Genomic DNA, 6,531 nt, shown 5'->3' on the forward strand with positions numbered 1-6,531 from the left:
TTATGGATGGATCCAGGTTGTCTGTCTTTAAAAGAGATGTGATTACAGCACACAGGAAGCGCCAGTGAGTGAGTTTATTTAATAAAAAAACAGGTTTTGAACGGTTCAGTGAAGATGAGATCAAGTCAGGTGGTTGATCTATTTGTTTATTAAGGACATAGATAGTTTATCGGAGCAAATGTGTGGATTTAAAAATGAAATTATTTAAGTGTTTACAACCGATTTAAATTAAAAAAAAAAGATAAAACCGGTCTATTTTTTCTTTTCTTTTTTCTTTTTTTTTTTTTTTTTACAAAATGCATTAAGAATGCTTTTTTGTGTGCTCAAGTGTTTTGGTAAGTGTCATACATTATTATGCTAAAAAAAAAGGTTTACCAAAAGCATTAAAATGCATTTTGAATGTTGAGAATTGGTGAGTGTACAATAACATTTAAATTACTAACACAGATTTCTTTTGATTTTACAGTTTTGTTTTAATGTATTCAGTCCAGTCTGTCTTCTTGAGCTTTAACAAGTGCACCAAAATGTGGCTGAACGTCTGAGGCAGGGCCGGTCCTAGAAAATGTGGAGCCCTAAGTGAGATTTCAGTTGGCGCACATTGTGCACTTTCCTAAATCTCACTGCCAATTTACATCCATTCACATACCAAATTAAAATGTTTCATCTTTGATGTTAGTTTTTTTTATCTTCAGAAAGTTGGTTGCAATTAAAATAGTTRACAATATAATTCMTTTGACACAGAACACCAGATGTCTGCCTCCAACCTGCCAACATCTTCAGATGGGGAACAACATGAGAAACAATACAGCAATGAGGAACACCTGTTCATGTAAAAAAAAAAAAGAAGAAGAAGAAGAAGAAGAAGAAGAAGGAAGGCGCCCTGCCTATACCATGGGCCAGCCCTGGTCTGAGGTGAGAGGTGATCGTTAGAGGATCTGCATCTTGATTTGTTGAACTCTGAAAATGTCTGTTCACATATGTATCCAAATAAGGCTGATCTAAGAGCTGCTTCGATAAAAAACAAAACAAAAACATGACATCCATCCAGGGTGGGCTGGATGGATTTTTGGCCCACAGTCCACCATCTGTCCATCCCTGGTCTGGGCGGTACCCTGTGTGTGTCAGCAGGCGTTCTACAGACTGTCTCGCTCACTTTCTGGAGTCCAAGTTCAGTCAACTAACTTACAGTTTTAACCACTCAACCATATGTCTCTTTATGTGTTTTTAGTTCTTCGTAGTTCAATCAATCAGTCAGTCAATGATACTTTATTGATCCCAGGGGGAAATTACAGCCAAACAGTTAAACCTAAATACAACTCCATTCCAACTAGAGAACAACTGCACCACAGGGTGTCACTGTTGCACTGTCCTCCTCAATTCTCCCTCTATTCTGAGATCCCTCTAGAGTGGTAACTTGTGATTATTTCTTGCTGCTGGATATTTGTCATAGCACCACTGAAAAACAGTTTAGTCTAAAACAACTTAGATTACAGAAACTTCAAGTTATAAGACAGATATTTCATTCTTTTAATAACACTTTGCATTTATGCTGATGGGGTTTGGAACAGATCATTTTCTCTGAATTGTAATTTTTTTTGATGCACTTGGAAAGTGTTTCCAACATTTACAACTGGGATATGATCAAACGTTCGTAGCATTTAACGTCCCAGTGTAAAATCGGTGATGATGTCCTTCTGCAGAGGYGACAATGAAAGACCGAGAACCGCAGGTTGTTTGGTCCTCGTTAATCTGAGCAGCCCATCAGTCRTGCAGCGCCACCGTAGAGACTCCTGCCCTTGGTGAGAAACACTCAGCTTCCTGTGTTTGTGTGAAGTTTCCTACTCATGAAGTACTTCAGCACCTCATTGTGAGGCTCCGTGCACATGACTCTGCGATTACTTTCATGATTAAAGGCAACCGTGCTCGTGGAGGAGAAGAAGAAGAAACACAATACAGTAGGCCCTTAATGGACGCAGAACGACTTCAGCCCGAGGAGGGGCTCTGGAAGAAAAATGTGCTGGAGGTGAGAGGACAGAGCTTGGAAGGAAGAGGGCAAAGAGCAAAGACAACAATGGGGGAAATAAAACGTTGTCACCTAGAAATTTATTGTTTTATCCAAAAAATCGTGGAATTTAATGTCCAATTAGTATCTGTGGAAATCCCACGGCTGGGAAAGGTTTCACCTCTCTGTTTTCTTTTCGAACAATATTTTTGAGACATTGCAGAATGAAGCAATTAAAATGCCTGCCAAGCTATTTCAGGGGTGCCAGAGTTGTTGTTGGCCTCAGGTGTCCCCTGCATGGACACAATGTTGCAAACATGACAGACACACACAAAAGAAGGAGCCGTAAGACTTAATCTCATCAACTAATATCGTTTATTTTGTGGATTTTTTGACAGATTTCCCCCCCTCATTCCTCTTGGAGTATAATCTGTCAACGTTAGCAGCTGTGATCAGATTAGGTGTGTGGCGATGAAGGATTTAGATAAGAGCAAGTGTGTGAGGTCAGCACTGATCTCTCCAACAGGGGCAGTCCGTCTCTTAATGGGACCGGGGGTCTTATCAGGGGAATCTAAAGAGCTCCCTGAAGTTCACCTCGATTTAACCGCAATCTTTGGGTTGACACATATATAACTCAGGGATGTGCTCAGGAGCGAGGGTCATTCGCTTTTACAAGAGTGAGAGCGTACAGTTTAACACGCAGACAAGTCAAAATATATTTCATTTGTAGATAATAATTAGGACATTTTGAAAAACCTTTTTGCATTTCAATAAACAATTCAAGCTTTTGCTTTTGTTGGTAGAAAAAAATTGCAAAGTGCTTTAATACCACTAAAGGTACCATGACCTAGCTTGTTAACAATTTATAAAGCAGGAAATGAGTGAATACAGCTACAAAGAAAATGTGTGATCCTCACCATAACAGTAGAAAATCAAGCTTCTAATTTTACTCAAAACCTCAAATAAACAGCCCAGATTTTGAGGATCTCAAACCAGTAWTTATTCTTAGACAGAATCAGATTTATTTTGTCGTTCATCATTTTTGAGACACAGAGGAACAATATGAATATTTTACAGCAGATCTGCTTCAGCGTCTTCCTGCAGCCTGAGTAAATAAAGGTACAGTGCACATTTGAACTGTGAATCAAATCATAACTCAGTACACAAATCACAGCACAGCCACAACATGGATAACGTCACCCACCATGAACACATTGTACTTCTTTAAAATAGTACAGGAAGTTCTTTAGATAAGTGGGGCTGGTATACATGTGCATTCCAAAAGTAGGTTCTGTTTCATGACAAAAAATAAATAAAACACCACATGGTTTTATAATGATGTAAATACAAAGAACTTACTGTGGTAGTTTTTATTTGACGAATTGTAACAGAATCTAAAAAAGCCTCTTTTGAAATCATGAAGAAGCGAGACCACCTTTACAAACGTGACAACACAATTTAAAAAAAACTCACTTTGTGTGTAGGAGATTTGGACACAGAATGCACATGTACACAAGGAGCTTGAAAGGACAACTTAAAATACTTTATCAGTGAAACAAGCAAACAACAACAAAAGCTGACGTGGTGGAAAACTTCCACAAACTTGAGGAACACAGGAAGAAACATCACAGGGCACAAACAGGAAACTGGACTGTGGCATAAAATCAATAAAGTTTTGCTCAGGTGGAGATGGAAAAAGACTAAATACATAGACTTGGGGTGATGAGGAAACTGGAGACACCTGAGCAGAATGGAGCTGACAAACAGGTGAGAGTGGACAAAGCAGGCTGGCTGAGCAGCTGATCAAAGGGAGAGTGAATGATGACCCAAAGGGACAGAACAGAAAGAATGAAAACACAAGTGAATCGTCACACACAAGACTCGCAAAACATAAATTTAAAGCAGTTTTAGGACCAGAAAATTTTATTTCATAAGACCTGAGACATAAAAGCTAATAACTCAGTAGGGATTTTAAAATTGAAACACATTTTCAATGGATATATATGAAAAAAATTACATTGATAATCAAGACTATGTGGTCACCAACATCGTGCCTTAATTGAAACAAGTAAAACTTGCACTAAACCTTTAAAGTGCCTGCGACATGCATAGCTTCAAATACAAAAAGTCAAAGAAAATATCTTTATATCTAAGAAACTTGGCATAATACACAGGATTTTATACATTTTGTCACATAAAGCATATATTGTCTACTGATATTGGCTCAGCCAAAGGGRAACAGGAAGTGACATCAAAGGGGAACTCCTTGATAAAATAAACTCTTTGGTTTATTGAAATAATATTATTTGAACTGAGACTCTTCTTCATGTCTCTTGATAGTGACTCAAAATAATCTGAAGAAATATCAGATTCTTCTCCATCAGTGTCGTTAGCCATTGTAACGATGCTCTGTGCACATGCAGACATTCCCTTTTGACATCACTTCCTGTTACTTTACTTGTGACTTTCTCAACAAGTGTTCATCTCAGTGTCTGGATTTTTTTTTTTTTGCTATATGTTATTATTGTTATTTAAAAAAATGCATTTATATTTATTACAAAAAATGGATATCAGTTTAAATGTCAACCAATTTCCTTATGTTTTTGCTAAGTACATTTAATTATTTGATGTAACACCTGCATGTTAGACGGTTGCTTTTATTTATATCCTGATTTTAAGACCCATTTTTCTGTAGTTTGTTTGGTTTGGTTTTTTGATGTCAGGCAGGGAGGTTAAGGAGCGGTGGAGGATGTGCTTGATGTATGGAGACATGGAAGAATATGCAGTCGCATCAGGATGCAGGATTGATTACTTTGTTAAGGATCACAGAAAGAAAAAAAAAGCCCACCCATGTGCCACAGCTCCCCCAGAAATCAAATGTCYCGCATTATGATGATGTATGGAGACGCCTGGGCAGCACTTTCCACTGACTCTGGCCAAGTCCATCAAAGGATTTATCTCTTCATAAGATTAAAGGAGGCCAAGGCCTCTGCCAAACAAAGGCAGGCTCCGAGGGTCAACACAAGTCCTGAACTGAAAGATTTAAACTGATCCAAACGTCGGATGGTAGTCAGGCCCAAACCAAGACCTGAACAGCCTCACTTAACATTTGGCTTGTCAGTCATGACTGATAAATGAGGATATTCATAATCATAGCTGCAATGAATATCATATAACCCTATAAACATCTTAGTATATCATTTTTGTTCAACATTGGGGTGGGCAGCGTTGTTCAAAAACACAGACATATTCCTGGCATCTTCCAGGATTCCACAGTAATGATGAAATCGCTTTTTGGGAACATTAAGGTCAGTTATTTTTTCCTGTTTTCCTTGTAAATTGTAAGCAGGGATCTACAGTTAATCATGTACATGAAAGCCTGAACCTTTTCTCTTTTCTTTCCTTTCTTTTTTTTTTCCACAAAGTCATTTCACATCCAGAGACTTGTTCCTGTTTCTCTGACCTCTGCACTCCTTCCTATTAGTCACTTTGTAAAGTTTTTGGTCAAGGAATGCGGGCTGGTTTCACTGTTGCACGTTCTGCAGGACGCTGTGGGTAATTTGCCAGCTGAAAGGCAAAAACAAACTCGAACGAGTTGTCAAACGGCGCAAAATTATCAACGTTAATATTTTGAGCATGAGTCTCATTTTAAATGGTCATCCTCATTTTCCTCACATYCACCAGATTTTCCTACGAAAACTGTTTTTATTTAACTCAAGAATTTCCTATTTTTTGTTTTTCTTTTCAAGAGTTTAGTTTCTTTAAAAGTATTAGCCAGTGTTTGCGCTAACGTGCTTTTGCCTTTTTTTGGTTCTGTCTCACAAGAAAAACACTCGTTTATATTCATTTGGATTGGAGTGGGTGAGAGACAAAGTGGTGGCGAGATACAATCAGGCGCTGGAACTGGAGATGGCGCGGCCTCTTGCACGGGAACGTGCGGGTTTTAAACGAGCTAAGACCCGAACTTGGGCAAGAGGGCCTTAAATCAGGGTAAAAAACCTTCTCAGGAATGTAGCTTCACATACCTTGCAGTTCATTTCACATGGGAATATTTGTCTGACTTGTAAAATCTGTGCTAGAGAGTGTCTGGTGATGCTAATGGAGGAGTGAGATGAAGGAGAAAAATGACTTTTATTTGAATTCTTCTCTTCTAAAGCAGTGAATCTACGAGAAGCGAAAAGCAGAGAAGAAACGTGACCCCTGCTGACTTCTTTACACCTCATCATTATCAGACTGATTATGTTGTTTTGTTTGGCAGCACGTGAGCTATTGTTTAACACATAAACAGCAGCGAGCCTGGCGACAAAGTGCAATTACGTTTTATTGCAATACTTCAAGAAGAATTAAAGGCCTGGCTGTCCTTAAAGGAATGCATTTTACCTGCTAACCACAACTGCTTTATGTTGCGAACTGACAGAGGAATAATTATTTTTGCTTTTATTACTTGAAGTTTGTGTTGTGAATGAGTGTCGCACCAAATTTAAGCTGTATAATTCACTGAGATGCAGCTATTTTTTGCRTAAAGTTGA

General features: G+C 38.4%; 1 long non-coding RNA gene across 1 annotated transcript; it reads left to right on the forward strand.

The window, feature by feature from the left end:
* Window positions 1–866: 866 nt before the first annotated feature.
* Window positions 867–2,729, forward strand: LOC106533069 (uncharacterized). Its single transcript, XR_001312186.1, has 3 exons — window positions 867–912; window positions 1,701–1,799; window positions 1,914–2,729. It is a non-coding gene; the product is annotated as an uncharacterized LOC106533069 (long non-coding RNA).
* The last annotated feature ends 3,802 nt before the right edge of the window (window positions 2,730–6,531 follow it).

This window comes from Austrofundulus limnaeus, unplaced genomic scaffold (genome assembly GCF_001266775.1).
Source record: "Austrofundulus limnaeus strain Quisiro unplaced genomic scaffold, Austrofundulus_limnaeus-1.0 Scaffold6, whole genome shotgun sequence".
In the NCBI taxonomy this organism is placed as follows: domain Eukaryota; kingdom Metazoa; phylum Chordata; class Actinopteri; order Cyprinodontiformes; family Rivulidae; genus Austrofundulus; species Austrofundulus limnaeus.